This window comes from Eubalaena glacialis, chromosome 18 (assembly GCF_028564815.1).
Source record: "Eubalaena glacialis isolate mEubGla1 chromosome 18, mEubGla1.1.hap2.+ XY, whole genome shotgun sequence".
In the NCBI taxonomy this organism is placed as follows: Eukaryota; Metazoa; Chordata; class Mammalia; order Artiodactyla; family Balaenidae; genus Eubalaena; species Eubalaena glacialis.
In genome coordinates, this window is record NC_083733.1 from 2,139,560 (window position 1) to 2,163,192 (window position 23,633).

Below are 23,633 nucleotides of genomic sequence, written 5' to 3' on the forward strand. Positions count from 1 at the left end.
AATTATAAGAAACTGCAGTCTAACACAACATAGTAAACCAAATATATTCCAATAAAAATTAAGTATACAGCAGAAGCTAACACAACACTGTAAAGCAATTATACTCCAATAAAGACGTTAAAAAAAATTACATAAAGATATCATTGGCACATTGGAGAAATTTGAACACGACGTGGTTATTGATGATATTAAGGAAATACTAATCATTGCGTTAGGTGTCCTAATGGTACAATGGGCAGTTCTTTTTTCTTAACGTCTTTATCAGAGAGCATACTTACTTAGGTGTGGCATGACGAAATGTCTGGAATTTGTTTTGAAATTTTGGGGCAAAAAAATAAATAAATAAGAGCGGCAGGTAGCTAAAACAAGATTGGCAAAATGTTGAAATTGGGAGATGGCTCCATGGCGGGTTATTATGGTATTCTCTCTACTTTTGTGTATGTTTCAAATGGTCCATAATAAGAAGTGGAAACTAATTTTTCTAAAAAAAAAAAAAAAAGCATTGGTCAATACATTTTGGAGATCTACTGCATGACATGGTGCCTATAGTCAACAATTCTGTTTGGGCACATTAAAATTTGTTAAGAGGGTAGATTTCATGTTAAGTGCTCTTGCCACCAAAAACCCCCAAACCAAAAAACAATGACAAAGGGGCAAGAGGAAACTTCTGGAGGTGATGGGTGGGTATGTCTATTACTTGATGGCAGTGATGATTTCATGGGTGTATGCAGATGTCCAAACTCATCAAATTGTATACACTAAACATATGCAGGTTTTTGTATATCAGTTATACCTCGATAAAGTTGTTTTTTAAAAAAAGAGCAAGTGGCAGAGCTAGAAAAGAAAAGCAACATTGGCACAACCACTAGGGTGAGTCCACTCAGCCAAGGGCACCCAATCCAACAGACCAATGCCCTTCCTCATAGCAAACAATTTTATACCCCCATTGCTATCCTGAAATGAAACTCGTAGAATCCTGAACAATATTTCCAACTCCACATAATGCCCAGCTGTAATATGCAGCAGCTCTAGAAGGAATAGACATAAACATAAAATAACAGGTTTTTCAGCGTGTCCATGCTCAGCCCAGCCTCCCTGGACCTCAGCTGCTTGCACTGGTGCACAGGCTCATGTGAGTGCAACAGTGACAGATGGCACCTGACCCGGGTGTGACAGTGGGACCCACCTGCCAGTCACATGGCTTTCCAAAGTGGCGGAAACCTCTTGGCAAAGTTCTGAACCTGACGCAGTGTCCCCTCCATTTGCAAAATGGCTGCATTCCTGCCAACGGTGCAAACTCGTGCAAAACCATGCTTCCCACTGGTGTGTAAAATAGAGTTTGGTCCTAAACAAGCACAGTTACAAACAGGTTTTTCACCTGCATGACCGTCCCAAAGGATGTCCTAGAACCAGGTGAGATGTCAGAAACTGCTCCGGTGGTGTGTCTGAGATCCCTGCCCACACCCTTAAGTGCAGGTGGTACCCTATCACTGTGACAAACGACTTCCTTCCCGAAACTTCCAACTCGGCCTCTAGGGGAGGCAGTGCCCACTCTGCTGGGCAGTCCGCCAGGACTCAGGGGAGCCGGCTTGGATGCATCCCAAGAATGGCCCACTTTTTGCCTTTCCCGGGAATGATGGCAGTCTCGAAGCAGGAGCGGGTGGGGACCACAGCGGTGACCCAGACTAGGGTCCCCCATGTGGCAGGGTCAGAGAACCAGGTGGACCAGGCTTCTCAGGGGTGTCTTCCCAGGCGAGGAGGCAAGTGGGGACCCGGAGTGGGGCAATGCCAGGGGCTGGCAGAGGAAAGCGGAGCTCTGGAATGAGACTGCAGTGAGATCTGGGCGGCCCCACCTCGGCCTGGGTGTGCTGGTCACTGTGATCGATTGGAGGCAGGGGAGGGCAGAGGGCAGAGGCCACGGCGAGGACTCACAGATCTTGTGGGTCAGGCAGGAAAACGCCAGAAAGAGAGACCTCAGAGTGCCACTCATCTAAATCTTTTTTTTTTTAATTAATTAATTTATTTGTTTATTTTTTTCTGCGTTGGGTCTTCGTTGCTGCGCACGGGCTTTCTCTAGTTGTGGCGAGCAAGGGCTACTCTTCGTTGCAGTGCGTGGGCTTCTCATTGCGGTGGCTTCTCCTGTTGCGGAGCAAGGGCTCTAGCCACACAGGCTTCAGTAGTTGTGGCTTGCGGGCTTCAGTAGTTGTGGTTCGCGGGCTTCAGTAGTTGTGGCTCGCGGGCTTCAGTGGTTGTGGCATGCGGGCTTCAGTAGCTGTGGCTCGCGGGTTTCAGTAGTTGTGGCACACGGGCTTCAGTAGCTGTGGCTTGTGGGCTTCAGTAGTTGTAGCTTGTGGGCTTCAGTAGTTGTGGCTCACGGGCTTCAGTAGCTGTGGCTTGCAGGCTTCAGTAGTTGTGGCACGCGGGCTTCAGTAGCTGTGGCTTGCGGGCTTCAGTAGTTGTGGCACATGGGCTTCAGTAGCTGTGGCTCGCGGGCTTCAGTAGCTGTGGCTCACGGGCTTCAGTAGTTGTGGCTCGCGGGCTTCAGTAGCTGTGGCTAGCGGGCTCAGTAGTTGTGGCTTGCGGGCTCTAGAGCGCAGGCTCAGTAGTTGTGGCGCATGGGCTTAGTTGCTCTGCGGTATGTGGGATCTTCCCAGACCAGGGCTCGAACCTGTGTCCCCTGCATTGGCAGGTGGATTCCCAACCACTGCGCCCCCAGGGAAGTCCCCACTCGTCTAAATCTTGAACTGAGCCATTACTGTGGGATAAGAAGGCAGTGCGGCCCCCACTCTGGGTCTCCCCCTGACAAATGACCTGGACCAGGGCTCCCCAGGCCGTCCCCCTAGCCCTGCCTCATCCGCCTTCTTCCCACAGGGACCACTCTGCCCGCCACCGCTGCTGGCGTGCAGTGATCCTGTCCTCAGGCTTGAGGGGCCGCTTACCAAGCGGCTGGTTGTCCCCGGAGTCTGCAAAGCGGCTCATCACTCCAGGAGCAAACGACCTCCTCGAGGCCCCGCGTGTAAGTCAGAGGATAGAGGCCATGCTGCCTCTAGCCTTCAGGCATGGGGAGCCAGACCGGCCCACCACTGGGCTCTGTTTCCCGACGGCCTTGGTCACTCGGGACAACGCATGCCCCGGAGGGAGAGGCTCGCTGAGCACAGGGGAGACCCCTGCCCACCTCCGCCCAGGCCTCACCTGCCAGGTGCGGAAGAGGAGAGGGTGGGGAGGAGCAGTGAGTTTTCCTTTGATGGCTTTGGCTGTGAACTCTCCCTGAGCAAGTCTGGGTTGGTGCTGAGAAGTGAATGGATGTCCCGTTATCAGGAAAGGGCCTTCAGGGAAGCGGGAGGGCCAGACGGGAGGCTGTCCGCGGATGCTCAGCTCACCCTGACTTTATACTTCACCCTCCACCGCGTCCAGAGGTGGGCTGCTGCCTCGGCGACACGGGCTCTGTGGTGGCTGTGCTGCCTCTGTGGCCACCATTTCTCAATTTCTTTAATATTTTTCATTGAGTAAATAAGCAAATGAATGAATCACTCACTCACACGTATTTGTTAAATGCCCAGAGCTAAAAGCTGAGCGAATGAGAGAGAGGAAAAGAGCTTCCTGGTCCGAGCAAACCCCTGGGCTGGTCGGATTTGGAAACTCTGGGTCCCCACCAGCTGTCCCTTCTCCCTCCTCGCCACTGGGAGGCCCAAGGGCTCTGCGGACGCCGGTCTCCAGGAACTAGGCATTCCTCTGCTCCGGAATATAAACACATTCTACTCAGCCTCCGGGAAAGCACGGGAGTTCTTTATATATTTTGGATATTAACCCCTTATGAGACATCATTTGCAAATATCTTCTCCCATTCAGTAGGCGGCCCTTTTGTTCTGCTGATGGTTCCCTTTGCTGTGCAAAAGCTTTTTAGTTTAATGTGATCCCATTTGTTTATTGTTGCTTTCGTGGCCCTTGCCTGAGGAGACAGTCAAAAAAATGTTGCTAAGACCGATGTCAAAGATCGTACTGCTTATGTTTTCTTTTAGGAGTTTTATGATTTCAGGTCTTACATTTAACTCTTTAATCTATATGAGTCTGATAATATATAAAGAAAATATAGAAAGTCCAAAATATATAAACAACTCATATGACTCAATATCAAAGAAACAAACAATCCAATTAAAAAATGGACAGAGGATCTGAATAGATATTTTTCCAAAGAGGACATACAAAACAGGTACGTGAAAAGATGCTCAACATCATTAATTACCAGGGAATACAAATCAAAACCACAGTGAGAGATCACCTCACACCTGTCAGAGTGGCTATTATCAAAAAGACAGCAAATAAGTGTTGGTGAGGATGTGGAGAAAAGGGAACCCTCGTGCACTATTGGTGGGAAGGTAAATTGGAGCAACCACTATGGAAAACAGTACAGATATTCCTCAAAAAATTAACAATAGAACTACCAGGGGATCCAGCAATTCGACTTCTGGGTATTTATCCAAAGAAAATGAAAGCACTAACTGGCAAAGACATACACACTCCCTTGTTCGTTGCAGCGCTATTCACAGTAGCAAAGATATGGAAGCAACCTAAGTGTCCATCAATGGGTGAATGGATAAAGAAGATATGGCATATATATACAATGGAATATTACTCAGCCTTAAAAAAAGAATGAAATCTTGACATCTGCGACAACGTGGATGGACCTGGAGGTATTATGCTAAGTGAAATACGCCAGAGAGAGAAAGACAAATACTGTATGATTTCACTTATATGTGGGATCCAAACAACAAAGCAAATCAGCAAACAAAATAAAACAGAAACAGACTCATAGACACAGAGAATAAACTAGTGGTTGCCAGAGGAGAGGGGGGTGGGGGAAGGGGTGAAATGGGTGAAGGGGATTAAAAGGCACAAAATTCCAGCTATAAAATAAATAAGTCACGGGAACGTAATATCCAGCCGAGTGTTGTAATAATGCTATAATAACTTTGTATGGTGACAGATGGTAACTGGACTTATTGTGGTGACCATCTCAAAATGTATGTAATCATTATGTTGTACACCTGAAACTAATGTAATATTGTAAGTCAATTATACTTTAATTTTAAAAGTCTACTAATAAAAATATGTTTAAAAAGTTAATCAAAGGAAACAACCCAAATGTCCATCAACTTGCAAATAGATAAACACCGTATGTCCCTACAACGCACTATTATCCAGCCACAGAAAGGAATAAAGTGCTGACACAGGCTATAACATGGATGGACCTTGAAAACATGCTGCGTGAAAACAGCCAGACACAGAAGATCACGTATGGTCTGATTGCATTGATATGGGCTATCCAGAGTGGGTAAATCCTTAGAGACAGAAAGCAGATTCACGGTTGCCAAGAGCTGGGAAAGGGGAAATAGGGAATGACTGCTAAAGGGAACAGGGTTTCTTTTGGGGGTGATGAAAATGTTCTGGAATTAGATGGTGGTGATGGTGTAACAATGCTGAGAATGTACTAAATGCCACTGAATTGTACACTTTAAAAGAGTTCAGTGGTGAATTTTATGTCAACAAGAGTGGTGGTATCAAGAGGCTGGCCTGGTATAAACAGAGCTGGAATCTCGAATGAACATGGCCCTGTAAACTACACCTCAGTACGTATTTTGAGTACTTGCTATGTGCCAAGATCTAGGATGAGCCCTCTTCCTACAAGATTTCATTGCATTTTCAAAACCATCTAGGAAGCATCATCACCCCCATTTTACAGATGAGTAATTGGATGCCCCAAGAGGCCGGGCTTCCTGTCCGGTTGAGGGTGGCAGAATGGGGCTTAAGCGGTTCTGTCTAAGGCCACACTCGTAGGCAGGTAGGCGGCTGCCTCTCCCGGGCTGTGCGAGGACCCACTACCTGCGATCAAGGCAAAGGCGGGCCGAGGTTCCTCACTCACAGTCGGCCGGATGGGACTGGCAGGTAGGATGTTCATGGTGGAGAGAAGATGAGGGATGTGTGGCTGGTTTAATCCTCACCGGGGGGCGGGGGCGGGGAATCACCACCTCCCCTCCCCAAGCATCCACTCTCTGCTAGGGCTGGAACTCAGAATGGTGACACAGCCCCTAAGGCCCCAGCCTGCCCATCGGTTAAAGGGGAGTAGCAATGCCAGACCTTCAAGTATGTTGTGAGCCTACACCAGACAACGCAGGTGCGAGGCTCAGTCAGAGAACAAGGCTGTCTGCCAGGATGGAGGCTCCTCCCGGACAGCTGTGTGACCTTGACAGAGATTTCATGTCCTGGGCTTCATTTCCTTGTCCATGAAATGGACTACTGACACTTTGTGGGCGGTGATTCCCCGCCCGCCCCCGCCCCCCCGTGAGGATTAAACAGAACCTCATGTAGATAAAGGGAATGGTGCCCAGCCCATAGCGGGTGCTCAACAAGCCGCATCTGGGTGTGGCTCTGTAACTGCGCCAGGGACCCGACTGTCTGAAAATCACCTGGAGCTTGTCTCAGACGGCAGGTTGCTGGGCCCCTCTGACCCACTGGCTCCTCCTCTGTGGGTGGGGGAGCCCAGGAACTGCATGTGAAGCATATCTGTTTCCAGGTGGCAGATCTGGGAACCCTGGCTCATCACGGAGGGGTGACAAAGGACCCTGTGCACGCAGACAGGGCTGTGCCTTCTCGGACAGGCAGCACAGGCCCGGAGCTCAGCTTCCTGGGCTGAGTAAGCTGGACGGCAGCTGGGCTCTCCACCACTAACAAAAATGGCCTGATAATGAGCTACCTCATTACCTCGCAGACTGTCACTCCCCTCAGCCACCATCTGCCACCTCACCTGTCACCTGGCATGTCCCCATCCCAGGCTGCCTTGAGCCTGCTCCCTCCATATTGTGCCTGCATCCTGCTCCCGTGGGGGGCCGAGGCCCAGGCTGTGCACATCCTCAAGAAGTGTTGGAGCTGTCTGTTTGTCCTAGACAAGTAACAGCAATCCCTAGGACATAATTTAAAAGGCATATGGGGTGCCAGCCCTGTCTCCGTGCCTCCCTTCCTTTTTCCTACCAGAGCTGCAACTTTGCCCAGGGCATCAAGGTCCGGGCTGAAAACGCCTGTGGCCCAGCCCTCCCTGCAGGTGTGGGCCCAGCACCGCCGATGGCACATGGGTGTCAGGGAGGGGCTTCCGGAAAAGCCCTTCCCACTCAGCTGGTGTCTGCCCTCCTTCCCGCCTGAAGGCCAGGATGTTGGCAGTGCAGCCGCCGTCTTGTGGCCACGAGGATAGGAGCTGGGTGAGGTCACTGTTGCCAGCGTGGAGCTGCTGCTCCAGCCAGGACACCTGTGTCTGGATGCCTCAGGGCCCCAGGACGAAACACGCTTATTCCATGGTCTGAGTCTGGTTCTGTTCCCTGCAGCACGTGCAGTTCCCAACAGGCTCGGGGATAAAATGAGAACGAAGTGAGGAGTCTCCTTCTCAGCCCTGTCCCAGCACCTAGCTTCCCTGGAGGCAGCAGCTGACCAGATTCTTGAGGTCTTCCCAGGAATATGGATGCACATACAAGCACCGTGATCACAGGTTGTTCTTTTTCCCCAAGCGGCAGCGGGGAACACGCTGCTCTGTATGTGTCCACTCTGCAGGAAAGCTCAGACTCCCCCAGGGACGGAGTGCGGCGTCACAGGGGTGGTGCATGCATCCTTCATTGTGTGCTGTGACTTGGGGTGGCATCACCACTCCCCCACTGATGGACACTAGGCTGTTTCAAATCCTTCCAGGCGCATGCTTTGTCAGTGATCTCTAAAGATACTGTTTGCCCAGATGGTTAAGACGGTGATGGAGACACAGCGGTGGCCCCGTGAAAACCAGGCCTGCGAGACGGCTGTCAAGGAGGGCGAATTTATGTCTGCCTTCTCCATCCGGTCAATGGCCTGGCTCCGCCCCCAGACCTGGCCCCGCCCACAGCCTCCACCCCAGGCTACATGGCACCGCCCCCAGAAAGCATGGTCCCACCTCCAGGAGGCCTGGCTCCACCCCCTAGGAGGTCTGGTTTCATCCCAGGAGGTCTGGCCCCACCCCCAGGAGGCCTGGCTCCGCCCTTAGGAAGTCTGCCTCACCCTCAGGAGACCTGGCCCCATCCCAGGTTTTTTCCTTTTTCTTAGTACCTGCGTCCCCGCTGCCTTCCTCCTACCCAGCCCCTCCTCTGGACATCACCACTGGAACCAGCCCTCACCATCTAGTTCCCGGGCTGCTGCAGCTGCCTCCCGCCAGCCTCCCAGTCCCCTCCCTGCCCCTTTCTCACCCCCAATAGATGTGTTCACCCCCTGCTTAAAACCCTTCGGGGGGCTTGTTGCCTCCAGGGGCAAGGACCGCCCCCAGACTAGTCTCTTCTGCATCGAGAGCACCCTGCCAAGCCCCGCCACGCCTCTGCTCTTGCAAACCACGGCTCTCCTCTCCGCGGAAAATCCTTCCTTCAACCTCAGGCCGGGTGTCAGCCCCTTGCCCGCCCAGCGAGACCTGGGCACTCTCCTTTGCTGCGGCCGCCCCCGCCGACTTTCATCCCAGTTCTACTGGCTGCCGTGCCCTGTGCCTGCCGCACTTTGCTGTGCTTCTCCCGGCACCTCTCGCTCAATCCTCAATCCGCCTCGGGAGGTCTGGCTACAATTGCTCCTGTCTGACACGAGAGCAAACAGGGCTGTGTGTGTTAGTGTCCCCTGGGCTCCACACATGGGTTTGTCGGTTGAAAGAAGGCACAAATGAGTGGGGCAAAGAGAAATAGAAGAGGCAAGATAATCCCCAGTTTCCATAGCAACAGAAAGGATGCAGCACTATGCGGGGTGGGGGGCAGGGAACATCCTGGGAGCAGGATAAATCATGGAATTTCAAGACAGAAGGGACCTTCAAGGTCCTCTAGTCCAGGAGTTCTCAACTGGGGGCGAGTTCCCCCTGGGGGACGTTTGGCAATGGCTGGAGGCATTTTTGGTTGCTGTTCTGGTTGGGTGGGAGGTGCTACTGGCATCCAGTGGACAGAGACCAGGGATGCTGCAAAACATCCAGCAGTGCACAGGGCGCCCCCCAGCAGGTATCCAGCCCAGAACATCAACAGTGCCAAGGCTGAGAAACCCTGATGTAGTTCAGCCCCTGTTGTAGGTTTGAATCCTCTCTCTGGCATCCTCCCACCCCCTCCAGAGCCGTTTCAGTCTTTGCTTAACCCCAGTGATGGGGGGCTCGCTACCTCTAAGAGCAGCTGGTCCAAGGTGATGAGCTTTGCGTCAGAACCAGAGATGGCAGGACATCTAGGGGGAGAATTTGCACATATGTCTCCATAGCAGAAAAGCACCACTCAGCTCACGCTGAAGCCTTGGAGAGAAACGAGCCTCCAGTGAGCTAAGACACCAGCTCCTGTCTGTCCTCAGGTTTTCCATGGAAGAGGGTCTGCCAGGAACCAGGGGTCTGGGTGGGAATTAAGAGGGTCCTGCTGGTCCTTGGCTCAGGATCTCTCAGCCTGCGGCTGCAGGGTGAAAGTGGGGAGAAGCAAGGGGGAGGCAGGACTTGGTCATCTGCATATCCAGAAGTAAGATTAAGTTTCTGAAATATTAAAGCCTTGTTAATGATATTCATGTTGAAGTATTTAGGAAGAAATGTACATACCCTGAAATACAGAAAAGTAAGATGCATGGATGGAAGGCTGGGTGGATGGATGAGTGGATAGATGGATGGACAGACAGGGGATGGATGGATGGATGCACAGATATGTGTGAGTGAGTACAGAACACTTCTATTAAAGTTTGATTAAATCATGTTACAGACGAGGAAACCAAGGGTTCAAAAGATTAGAGACATTACTCAAGGTCACCCAGTAAATTGTGGGGCCCAGGATTTGAACCCAGGTTAGTCTGGCCCAGAGCTGTGCTCTGTCCACCCTGTAGGACTCACCCCTTCCTCGGGAGGGCATCAAGGGGCACAGCCGCCCCAGGGTTTCTGCAGGAGAGGAGCCCTGGCAGCACCCTGACCAGAACGGGGGTGGTTCCCAGGGAGTCTGTCTATAGGGATAACGGGGTGGGGGCTGGTTAAAAGCTGTAAGTTTCCCTGAGGCACCCTTGGCGCTCCCCTGAGTGGGCGCTCACTTAGATGCTGAAATAGAGCAGTGAACTAAAGAGGCAATCCCTGCCTCGAAGAACTGGCAATTTTCCTCCTCCTCATTGTCACCATTTTCCAGGCATGCTCTAAAGCATGTTCTTAGCCTTTTTTGTGCCATAGACCCTTTTGGCATTCTGGTGAAAGCTATGGATCCCTGCTCAGAATAATGTTTTAAAAGCACACACTAAAATGCATAGGGTATAAGCAAAAGAGTTATATAAGTGTAAAAGTATCATTTTAGATTGAGATCTAGTGATGTGCATTTCTTTATTAGCACATTAAATAACAAGCTCTAATATGACTGTCCCTCCTTCCGGGGGTGGGCCCTTGGGGGGCCACCAGCAGCTGTGGGATGGTACGTGCTGGTGCACGGGTCCAGTGCGTGAGCACTGGGGTCAGACGGACCTGGGCTTGAATCCGGATCCACTGTTCACAAGCAGCACCTTGAGTAATGACGTCACCCTGCCCGTCCTCAGTTCTCTCATCTGTAAAGTGGGGATAAGGCTGGAGGTGAGGATGGTGTTGCTCTGAGACGCCTGCCCTGACTCTGGCTGATATAACCCCACCTGAGGTCTACTCCCACTGAGTCTGGGGCCTGTGTGCATCAGGGAAAGGCTGGTGAAAACAAGGATGTAATTTTTTCTTCCTGTCTAAGTTCATCGACCTCTGAAGTCCCTCCATGAGCCCCATGGGAGCCCATGGGCATTTGCCGTTGGCTGCGGCTGGCAGGGACTCTGGGCCCACCCTGTCCTCCCTGAGCAGTGGGAATTTTTTAACCTCTTGAGCCCCAGTGGCAGTGAGCAAGCATGTCGAGGCTGTCAGAGGGCCATGGCCTCTGCACCTCAAGCCTGCGCCCCCCACCCGCCGGCCTGGAAACCCTTGGGCCTAAAGGTTGAGGTTTTTCTGTTTATTCCTCCTGGAAGGGAAACAAGGCCAGCCCTGAGCCAGGGACAGGCCTGTCAGGGTCACGCAGACCTTGAGCCCGCAGCCGGGCTCCCCTCTGGGCAGCTGGAGAGGAGCAAGGCGGTTTCTGTGCCTGGCATGTCCCTGGGCCCAGCCAGCCAGGAAGGCCACTCAGGGCCAGACCCCTCAGGTCACCAGCCATCCCAGCTGTGTTCCTGAAAGTCTTGGCAGGATGGGAAAGCGCCGGCCAGCCAGGAAGCAGAGACATCACCCAGCTGTGAGTAACCAGCTGCCACGGCTGGGAGTTGGGGGTGGGTGGTGCAGCCTGAGGCTGCTGGCAGGTCTCCGTGGGTGGAAAGGGACTCTGCCCACGCAGCAGCCCAGCCACTCCTCCCCCCGGGGCAGAGTGGAGAAGTGAGGGCATTTCACCTCAGGGGCAAAGGCAGGGCAGTGGCATCCAGCAAGGACTGTGCCCTGGCCCGGGAGAAGCCCTTGCAGGAGACGGTAAGCATCATCTCGGGAGTCAGGCTCCAGGAGCCAAACCTGCTCTGCAGGAGGCCCCGGGAAGGAATGTTGGCTGCAGTTCACAGTAGAGGCCTCTCTGGCCCATCCTACAGAACCGTCTAGACCTGACCTGACCCCTCCTGTCACCTGGAAATGGAGTCCAGCTCCCTTCCTTGCCGCTGACCCTTGCTGTCCTCTTTTAAAAGCCCGTTTGGGGGCTTCCCTGGTGGCGCAGTGGTTGAGAATCCACCTGCCAATGCAGGGGACACGGGTTCAAGCCCTGGTCTGGGAAGATCCCACATGCCGCGGAGCAACTAGGCCCGTGAGCCACAATTACTGAGCCTGCGCATCTGGAGCCTGTGCTCCGCAACAAGAGAGGCCGCGATAGTGAGAGGCCCGCGCACCGCGATGAAGAGTAGCCCCTGCTCGCCGCAACTAGAGAAAGCCCTCGCACAGAAACAAAAACCCAACACAACCAAAAATAAATAAATAAATAAAAATTAAAAAAAAAAAAAAAAAAAAAGCCCGTTTGGTTAATTCTGGGGTGTGGATCTTAAAGAAAACCTGAGCGTAGAGGAAGGGCAGAGCAGCCCCTCACACACGGCCCCGACGGGGAAGCCCCAGGGGCCTCGTCTCCCCAGGCGGGCAGCTCTGTCTGCCGGGTTGTGGGCACACATGTGGGCAGCCGGCCCTCCTCGTCCACTTCACAGTGTGTCAGTAAGCATCTGTCCAAGCTATTTCGTAATCCTGGTAAACACCGCTTTTCCTTGCAATATTTATTTATGCATTTATTGCAAAATCGCCATCTTTCTGGTTGTAAGAATAGTACATACTTGTTGCAAAATATTCAGAGACCAAAAAGTGTGATGAGGAGAGAGAAGATAAAAAGATCACCCTCAACCCCAATGCCTGGGGTTGTCACCGTTACCTCTGGATGCTCACTTGGCCAGATTGTGATTTAAAAAAAAACCTCGGGCTTCCCTGGTGGCGCAGTGGTTGAGAATCTGCCTGCCAATGCAGGGGACACGGGTTCGAGCCCTGGTCTGGGAAAATCCCACGTGCTGCGGAGCAGCTGGGCCCGTGAGCCACAATTACTGAGCCTGCGCGTCTGGAGCCTGTGCTCCGCAACAAGAGAGGCCGCAATAGTGAGAGGCCCGCGCACCGCGATGAAGAGTGGTCCCCACTTGCCACAACTAGAGAAAGCCCTCACACGGAAACAAAGACCCAACACAGCCATAAATAAAAAAAAAAATAAAAAAAATAAAAGATAAAGGGGCCATTTAATTTTAAACAGTTTAATTTTAAACAGTTAAAATTTGTTTAAAAAAAAAAACCTCTATATATCAATATATTTGTTCACTTACAAACTTAAGATCATACCTACATATGTGCTTGCTATTATATATATATATTTTTTTCATTATATACACACATGTATTCACATATATACATATATTCATACGATGTTTTTTATTTCATTTTATAGTCTTACACCTCCACTGAGATTAGGAGAGCAAGGACACCGAAATCTACTGTATTTAGAATTTTTGAATGTACACATATACCTTTCTTTGCGGGGGGGGGGTCGTGTTGGGTCTTCTTTGCTGCGCGCGGGCTTTCTCTAGTTGCGGCGAGCGGGGGCTACTCTTCATTGCGGTGCGCAGGCTTCTCATTGCGGTGGCTTCTCTTGTTGCGGAGCACAGGCTCTAGGGCGCACGGGCTCAGTAGTTGTAGCACGTGGGCTTCAGTACTTGTGGCACGTGGGTTTAGTAGTCGTGGCGCACGGGCTTAGTTGCTCGTGGCACGTGGGATCTTCCCGGACCAGGGCTCGAACCCGTGTCCCCTGCATTGGCAGGCGGATTCTTAACCACTGCCCCACCAGGGAAGTCCCCACATATATGTTTTTAAATGCGGTGGCCAAATTTCTAACATGACTGCCGTTCCCCTGGCCCCTCTACAGCCGGCTCTGCCTGGGCAGGGGCTGCATTCCCGCCTGGAGGCCTGACCCAGACCAGGGTTGCTTCTGTTTCCCATGTGAATCTCCTTTAACCCCACCAGCACCTTTTACATTGTCCCTTCACTAAATTCCTTGAACTGGCTCATCTGTTTCTGACCCTAAAACTGCATTCCACTCTGTTCTATCCAAGTTCAGCAGTTTATTCAACCAAGTCTCTGTTGGGTGACAGTGGTTTCCAATTTTTCACAATAATTGTGAAACTCTGGCACACTTTCCAAGTATGTCTTTGAGATGAATTCGGGGAAGTGAAATTGCTGGATCATAGGACAGGCCCCTTTTAATATTTCTAACCCTCTTTTCTGATGATCCCATAATGTTTCATCTGGGGAAAGCAGCATCATTTATTTTGCCAGCTCCTATGATGGGACATGTCAGTTGTTTCCAGTATTTTCTATGGTAACGAACACCGAGAGGAACATCTTCATGCACAAAGCACCTTGTGTATCTGGGACTGTGTTCTCGCCTGCCTTGCCTGAGAATCTGAAGCGGGTACAGAGAAGATGTACAGGGACCTTTGGGCCCATGTTTCATTTAAAACAGCCATACCCACCAAGTTGAAGTTTGAGTGAGTGACAAATCTAACAAGAATCACAGCTTTATTTTGAGAGGGCTATGTGTCCACTCACATCCAGGCTGTAGCACTCCCATTAGGAGGCAGCCCACGGAGTCCCATGGAAATACCTAACCTGAAAATAAAGCAACAAAAATCTAACCTCAACCTTCTCTCATAACCAGGGCTTCAGCTCCTTATTCCTCCTACAAATGGAAGCAAATACTTCGGGCCACAGGGGATGCTCCAGCGGGCTGGACGGGGCAGGCCCACGATGTGGAGGGAGACCTCAGCCCCCCTGTCTCCTTTTGGCACCCTTGTCCTCAGGCCCCCAGACCCTCTGTGCTCCCCTGCCTGCACTTGCTGTTGTGATCCTTGTGAGTGAATTTTAAGGCAGGGAGCACTGAAAAGCGTAGCCTCTGAAGCTGGATTTCCAACCTGCGTTGCCAGAAAACCACACAATCCGACGTGTGCCTTGCGTCCCACCCTATTTCAGAGATCTTCCAGGTGTATTCAAGGCCTCCGAAGCTCTCATGTTCCACCCGGGAAACTCACAGCATCTGTTCATGTGTTTCCAACACTCTTCCAGCGGAACCTCTGTTTTCCCTTAAATACCTGAGTTTTAACCCCAAAAGAGCACGGGAACGTCAGGAGTCTTTTGAGGGTGAATCTTACACATGGACGGGCTTTCTCCTCACTGCTCTCCAGTGAAACCCTCTCTGTCTGAGTAAGGGCCCAGCCAGAGCCAAATGCTCTCACCCTCCCACCTGACCCTCCCCCAGCTTCCCCACTCCGGGGCCGGTCACTGCCCAGTGGAAATCAAGGAGTTGGCCATCTCTTGTCTGTTCCCTCATCCATCATTTTGAGAAGCATTTGATACTTACGGTAGCTACGGGGCATTTACTGCGCACCTGCTATGCACGTGCTTCAGTGTCTGGTTCTGTCCTTACAACAGCATGACGAGCTGTGTGTAACCAGCCCCTTTTACGGATGAAAAAACTGAGCTCAGAGGTAAAGTCCCCTGCTCACGCTTGTAAGGAGCAGAGGCAGGATTCTTGACCATGCCTCATCCTGGAGCACGGCGCAGGCGTGTCCTCAGAGCACACCCGGGGCCAGGGAGGGAGAAGGACACACGGGACACGTGTACACAAAGCGCTGGCCAAGAGGTCTGCCCCTGAACAGAGAGCTGTGCTGAGTCTGGGGAGGAACCACCTCCCCACGTGTGGCCACTGCCCAGCAGGTCTCAGAGAACAGGCAGCCAGGGAGCCAGCCTGCCCCAGGGCTGCTGTGAGCCGGGTGCTGGGCCAGGCCTGCCCCCTTCCTGCTCCGGTGCACGCCCTCTGCACCAGCTTCCTGGGCTACCATGACAAAGGACCACAAACCACGGGGCTTAAAACAACAGAAATCTATTCTCCCACATTCTGGGGCCAGAAGCCTGAGATCAAGGTGTGGGCAGGGCCGCACTCTCTCTGGAGGCTCCAGGGGAGGGTCCTTCCTGCCCCTCCCAGCTCCTGGTGCTGCTGGCCATCCTTGGTGCTCCTTGGCTTGCGGACGCATCCCTCCACTCTCTGCCTTGGTGTGTGTCTGTCTCTGTGTCTTTTCTTATAAGGACATTTGACGTTGGATTTGGGGCTTATCCTATGCCAGCATGCCCTCATCTTAACTTGAGGACATTTGCAAAGACCCTATTTCCAAGTAAGGCCACATCCATAAGTAATGGGGTTAGAACTCGAACACATCTTTGGGGGGACACAATTTCATGGACACTGTGCTGGGTGTGGGATGAGGGCAATGCTTCAGGGCCAGGCACTTCCCATCAGGCATACACCTGTCCCCTCTCAGGGACGCCAACTCCAGAGGGAGCCCCCAGCACAGAACAAGGGCCATGAACACGTGGCACCCACAGCAACAAACCCCCTGGTGCGGAAGGAAGATCCTGGGAGTAGGAAAGCCTGCAGAGGTAGGAAGGAGAACTCAGGCCTCAGTGTCCCCAGCTTGCATACAGGGGGTTGGGAGGGGGGCACCCCCCCGACCCTGCTGCAAACTGCCTGGTACCACCACCTGTTGGACGGCAGGGGTAGTGCATGGGTGGGAACATTCCAGAAAAAGCTCTTGCCCGTGAGGTCCTCACACCTGGGCCCCCGTCACTGTCACTGGGTTCCTCCCTCGAAGGCACAACCCCTAGGGCGACCAGGGACCTCGTTCCTCGTGTGTTCCCCGCTCCTGGCCCGGTGACAGGAGGGCGGCGAGGGGAGCAGAGACCTTGGTGGTGACCCCGAAGTCACCTGACTCCTTCTCCCGCTGACGGAAGCTTCCAGGCTGCTTCTACTACAAGGGATTCCTACTGTGAACGTTCGTGCATCTCTACACGTTTGTGAGCATTTCCTGCGGCCGCACTTGAAAGGTCCCTGTGGGGTCTCGGGCGGGCGTGGCCTCTGCTCCTGGACACTGCACACGGGGACCTTCTCCGCAGCAAAGGACCAGCCGCCTGTGCTCTCATCCTTGGCATCACCTGGTGTGCGCAGGTTCTTTGAGTTTTGCCAACCTGCCAGTGAGGAGAGGGCCACGCTGTGACTGGTGTGCATGCCCTGCTGCCTGGCCGGGGCCCATGTTTTGCCCACCAGGCACGTCTCTCCTCTTCCACTTGCCTGTTCATTTTGACGTCAAAGTCAACAATCTTTTCTTCTACAGTTTGTGCTTTGGGGATTTTGTTAAAGAAATCCTCCCCGGGATTTCCCTGGTGGCGCACGGAATCTGTCTGCCAATGCAGGGGACATGGGTTTGATCCCTGGTCCAGGAAGATCCCACATGCCGCAAAGCAACTAAGCCCATTCTCCAGAACTACTAAGCCTGTGCTCTAGAGCCTGTGAGCCACAACTACTGAGCCCATGTGCCACAACTACTGAAGCCCGTGTGCCTAGAGCCCGAGCTCCACAACAAGAGAAGCCACTGCAATGAGAAGCCCGCGCCCCACAACGAAGAGTAGCCCCCGCTTGCCACAACTAGAGAAAGCCTGCGTGCAGCAACGAAGACCCAATGCAGCCAAAAATAAAAATAAGTAAATTTATTAAAGAAAAGAAAGAAATCCTTCCTTACTTTAATGTCATAAAGATACGGCTTTTTCCCGCAAAAGTTTTATGTGTTTTGCTTTTTGCCATTATACACCTTTCTGCTGCCAAAAGCCAACCTGCTGTTAAAGAATCATCAGAGACAGTGTCCCCCACTTGGTCCCACCTGGCGTCCTGCCCTCTCGCTGGTCCCTTCTCCTCTCTGCACCCTGGCTCTCCTCACTTCCCCTGCCTGGCCCACACCCCCCCAACTCTAAATTGTCCTCAGCCCATGGTGCAGAACAATTCCGCTCTCCCCAGGCCCCTGCCGCCCACTGCTCCTGCGCGCTGTTGAAGAGCCCTGACTGACGCAGCAGCTCTGATACTTGCTCACCGTGTGATCTTGGCCACGTTTCTCAGCCTGCCACACACACCTGCCACAGAGCTTGACAGGAATGCCCAGCCACGAATGCCTGCTCCGCCTTCAGCCTCCACACCGGAACCACGCCGCACCCTATGCGCCCTGTTCCTGCCCCAGGAGCTGGCCTGTGCTTTCAGCGGAAGGGGGCACCCTTGCTCTCTGGCCTCTGGCTGCCCCCGGGGGCCTTGGTGCAGTCAGCATGAAGGTGCAGAGTGAGGGCTGCGTGTTCAGTCTCTGGATCCCTTCCTGTAGGACTGCCTCGTGCCGGAGTGTCCCTGGAAAGTCAAGGCTGTGGGCTCCACACACTTCCCCCTCCCGGTTCCAGCAATGCCCGCCTTCATACTCCAAGGCCCAGCAGTGGTAGCAGCTCTGCAGCTTTACTGCATCATTTACTGCATTATTCCTGCTGGCCCCCTGCCTGCCCACACCTCTGGGAATCACACCCCGTCAGTGCCCTTCTTAGGATACCCTGATGTGAGTGTGCCGTGCATCTCCTGATGGACAGACCAAGGGCCACCCTTTCTCCTTCAGAACCCCCTGAGGCCCATCAATCGAGATAGGAACCCCTGTAAAAGTCAGGAAGGCCCTGGCAGGCAAATGCGCTAGCAGGTCCCAGCGATGATCAATTTCACTGCTGAGGACTGTGTCTGGGTCAGATCATTGTTCTCCTCGAGATGAGATGTCATAAAGATTTACGATGATGGTTGGCACACTCGAGGGCCAGCCTTGCTGCCGGAAAGTCAAACCGTCCCCGTGCCTCCCCTGGCTCTGCCCTGAGCTCTGATGGAAGCAGCAAGGTGGAGGGAGGGGGTGGGGAGGCGAGGCGAGGCCCAGGTTTTCCCAAGCACTTTATCAAGCTCAAGGGAGGCAGCCTCCTCCCTTCCCACCCCTCCTGCTGAAAGTTAAATTCCATCAGAGAGAGGAAACAGCTGCCAATAAGGGACAGAGGGCGGCAGCGGGAAGGGCAGGTGCTTTGAAGTCAGACCCGCCTGTGCCCAGTGCCCATTTGCTAGTTGGGTGTCCGGGGCAGGCCCCTCGGCAATTCCAGAGTGAGGACAGCAATATCTCCGTGTAGAACCATTGAGAGGATTACAGAAGTGAACGGGAAACATTCCAGCTACAGCAAGTTCTCCGTTACCATTGGCTCTTGTAGCCGCAGTTGGGAGCATTCGAATGATTAACACGAAAAAAGAACTGCTAAACATGTTCTTTGAATATAAGAAAAACGTGCATCTATTTCAATGTTGAAGCTAATGACCATTGGCCTCTACTGCTTTGCCGTCCAGATGAGGACACTGAGGCCCAGAGAAGGTGAGTGGCTTGACTGAGGTCACACAGCAGTAGCAGAACCGGGTCTGGAGCCCAGGCCTCCTGAATGTGTTTTCACAACCTCATGCCATGGCAGACACATCCTAGGGTGGCCCCCTCCCCTCGAGTGTGGGCAGGACCTGTGACTTGCTTCCAACCATGAGAATGTGGGATGTTACTCTCACGGTTACGTTTCATTATACAAGACTCTGTCTTAGCAGAGGGAGTGAGAGAGAAGGAAAGAGCCAGGCTATGAACTGCCATGGGGAGGGCCCAAGAGCAGCCTCCAGCTGACGCTCAGGGACAAAGAGGGGCCCTCGGTCCTTTAGCCACGAGAAAATAAATCCTGCCGACAACCAGAGCAAGCTGGGAAGCTGAGCCCTCCCAGTCGAGCCTCCGAATGAGCACACAGCCCGGCTGACACCTTGATTACAGCCCATGAGACCCTGAGCAGAGGCCCGGCCCAGCTGAGCCTGGACTCCTGACCCTCAGAAACTGCAAGACAGTACTGGGGGTTGTTTCCGGCTGCTAAGTTTACGACAATTTATTATGCCGCACAGGAAACTAACAGACACATGATCCCTCTGAGTCCTCCTGAACCATGAGAAAACACCCCCTTTTCCTACGTACAGTGGGTGGCCAGACCCTTCACCCCCCTTGGCTCGCTCAAGGATGTACTGAGCACCTGGGCTCTGGGCGGGCTGCGTCTGTGCCAGGTACTACGCTCTGCCCGTCTCTCTCTCGGACAGAGACCTCTGGCTTCCAACAGGCACGTGGCTGCCCATAGTCAACACTGCACCTCCCGGCAGGGGGATGCAGCCACGTGAGCGAGTTCTGGCCAGGGACCTGCGAGGAGGGGAGGTGTGAAGCTTCTGAACCATGTCCTTGAAGACCAGGGCACGCCTTCCCTCCCTCCCTCCCTCCCTCCCTGCAGGCTGAAACGCAGCCCACGTGAGCCCACTGGGTACACACTGTGTGCCTGATTGACTGTGTGTCCACCAGCCGGGCCACCCTTCTGGACTGGAGAGCTCGTACCCGCTCTTCTGGGACACAGCCTTTCCAGAAATACCCTCAGCTGAAGACAGCTGCCTTGCCTGGAGCCATACCCACTCTGGTCCAAGTGGGGACACAAAGGCCCAGCCCCTCACTTTGCTTAGGAAACCCCTGAAGGGCCACCCAGCCTCGGAGCTCCCCGTGGGGTGAGGCCTGTGGAGGCTGCATCACAGTGAGGGTCTCCCTTGGCCAGGCAGCACCCCTGGGACCCTCCTCCTGCAGATCTCCACCGGGGGACCCGACCTGCACCCGGAGAAAGGCAGCACCACAGGACAGGGGAGCCACAGGTGAGAAGGTGCCTGCACCAAGTCAGCTGGACCTTGACGTGAAAGAGACAGACAAAGACACTTCCGGCTCTGCTATTTTGGTTTTCTTTGCTGGGGCACTGCAATCGATACCTTAATTAACATACCAGGCTGCACGGATGCACGGGCAGCCCAAAAGGATTGAGCCCCTATAATCACAGGGCGCCCTTTAAACTTCCTCCACCCAGAAGGCCATGCCTTTTAAAACTTAGTCCAGATAGGGGTACCTTTCTTCTGATTTGCACAGACACCCCACGGACTGGCTCAGGTCCCACCTCCCGCGTGGGCTTGATGACTCGCTCGGGAGAAGACAATGAGAGTCCCTTCCTGCCAAAGGCGAGATCCACACGGGATTGGGAATGCTGTACAAACGGGTGGCCAAGGAAGAGTAGGAAATCCTTATGAGGAACTTCTTACAGAAACGCCTCTGGTCCGCGAAACACGTGGCTTCCGCAGGACCACACGGCCCCTTCCTGAGCTCCAGCCTCCACGTGCAGGGTGATTTACGGACCACACGAGGCAGGCCTAGGTGGGAAGCGGCAGCAAGTGATTACGAGGCCGTTAAGAGACCTCGGGTAACGCGATCTCTGCCAGCACTTACAAGGATTTTCTGCTTATCTCCCAGGCTGTGGACTTTAGTATCAAATGTCAGAATCAATTACCAAGTAATTACCAATGAACGTATTCTACACCGACTCCATAAACAGATAAATAAGATGAACTGAGGACCAGAGTGATTTTGGCAGCGGGGCTCGGCATACAGCAAGGCTGGGCGGTGCAGCAGGCAGCCTTTTCCTGAGAATCTGCCGTGAGAACGCAGGGCCACCCCGCTGATGGAAACTGTGCCCACAGGTCCGATGCTCCCGCTGGGGGCCAGGCCTCCAGGGCCCCTCACACTGTCTTGTCCACAGGGGCGCTCCATAAACGGATGATGACTTGGTCATTTATGGTCCCTAAACTAGGTAAGTGCCTTTGCATCTTGCTTTCCAGCTGCTGAGAAGCCGCCAGTCTGAACCACAGACAACGGAAGCAGCTTCGGTTTCAGCAGTGGGGCGGATACCGTCAGGATCTGCCAGGGATCTCTGGAGCCCTTAGTACCGTCTCCGTGTACCCAGAGTGCGGGTGCGTCCACACCTCCAGCAGCTGGCACCTGCGCTATGTCTGGACAACTGCCTTGGCTCTTGCAGGTCACCTGCCCGCATGAGCGAGACGCCTGCGATTTATATCACTCCAGGCAGCCCTTCACCAAGACGGTGGGCTTGGGCAGGAGTGTGAAAACCTGCTCCCTAGGCATCCTCGCGTGGCCTCCGTCCCTCATGTCCAGATTCCCTCACTCCCTAATTGTCACTTCAAAACAAATCGTCATGGTAGGTTCTGCTTCTGGGCAACCTGTCCCAGGAAACAGATCTGGGTAAACGATTCCTTAGTCATCCACACAAAGGAAACGGCATAGCTGTGGTTGGAAAAAGGAATCAGCAGCTACTGCTCCAGGGACACCTTTAGAATCGACTGTTAAATATACACACCCCTATAGATAAAACAGAAAACCAACAAGGACCTACTGTGTAGCACAGGGAACTCTACTCAATATTTTGTAATAACCTATAAGGGAAAAGAATCTGAAAGGGAATATATATATTATACTATACATGTGGAATATATATATAACTGAATCACTGTGCTATACATCTGAAACTAACACAATACTGTACATCAACTATACTTCAATTAAAAAAAAGTACATGCATTCAGAGTGGAAAAAAAAAAAGAACAGACTGTTAACAGTAGATGCGGTATCCTTGTTTTTTGAAGGCGGAAGGATAAGAACGTGTATTATATACATGCTTGCATCTCCATCAAGAAGGAAATACATGGGGACCTCGCTGGCGGTCCAGTGGTTAAGAATCCATCTTGCTGTGCAGGGGATGCCGGTTCGATCCCTGGTCAGGGAACTAAAACCCCACATGCTGCGGGGCAACTAAGCCCGTGCGCCACGACTAGAGAGAAGCCCGCGCACCACAATGAGAGATCCCGTATGCCACAACTAAGACCCAACGCGGCAAAAAATAAATAAATATTTAAAAATTAAAAAAAAAGAAGGAAATACGTGAAAGTAATGAAAGCAGATACTCAGGGTGCAGGGAGTCACAGCCCTCTGCATGTTTAGACTGCCGATTCCACCAATCCAGAAAATTAAACACAATTCCTGGGCCCCACCCTCCAGGGAGCCTGATGCAGCTGGCCTGGGGTGAGGAGCCAGGGTCTTGAGAGGTTCCTGGGCTGACCGCAGCTCAGCCAGGCTTGGGGATGTCATTCCGGGTGGTTTCATCAAGACGTCTGATGACGTCTTGGGACGTGCAACGGAAAACCTCCTCTCATTCCCGGGTGACCCCCGATGACACCTGCGAGCCAGGCTGCGGGGTAGACGTCAACCGCCTTCGCCTGGCGCCCGCTCCTCATCCCGTTGCCACAGCAACAGCAGACACAATGGTTTCCGTGGAGTTCGGGTCTATAAATAATGCCTAGATCAGTCGTTGGGGTGGGAACGGGTGGACTCCGCAGGGTGGTTCGTGGTGACCAGCAGGCCAGGCCGCTGTCCACCGGAAGCGTGGCCCTCGGGGAAGCGAGGTCCGTCTTAAACCTGACTCTGTCCAGTGGTAAGGGCGGTCTCCTCCGATTCTGCAGCCATTTCTGCTTCAGAGAACAGAGCTGGGAGTGTTCCATCTCTGTGACTCTGACACGCGTGCACCCGAGCTGGCTACGCTGGGCCGGCGCTGGGCGGGCAGGTGGGCTGCAAGTCCCTTCTGGGCACTCGGAGACCGAGGAGGGTGCGGAGGGGCTGTTTCTGTGCTGGCGAGGACGGTGCCTATTTCACGTCTTGGTCTTGCTGGGTGAGCTCTGGCAGGACGGAAGGGCTGGGGTCTGAGGATCCGGATCCCAGTCTATCTGGCTCCCCTGGTGCAGGCAGCGATTCTGTCCGTGTCCTAAGGATAGCTTTTTGTGTTTTTTAATATCAGTGTTTCCAGGGAAGCCTCACATTCCCAATCCAAGGGTGAAGGAGGTGATCTGTGGTGAAGTCATTTGAAAATCAAGCCGATGGACGCCGTTGCTCTCTGACGAGGGTGAGTTCTCCGGTGGGAGGCCCGCAGGGCCCCTGGCACGTGGCGCGCTGCGTGGTGTCAGGAGAAGGGCTGGGCATTGCTCTGACACATGGTGGGCGGGCATGGGAGTGGGGCAGCCCCTTTGGAAGGCAGTGAAATGACAGCTCTCAGCACTGACAGGGCAGGTCCCTCCATGCAGCCGTCCTGCCTCTAGGGGTTCTTTCTGACCAATGCCTGGCTTGTGTGTGCTGAGGCATATTGCATAGGCGTGCGAGGAGCCACGTTCATGCGGCTGTGTTTACTATAGCAAAGACAGGGATTGATGTCTGCC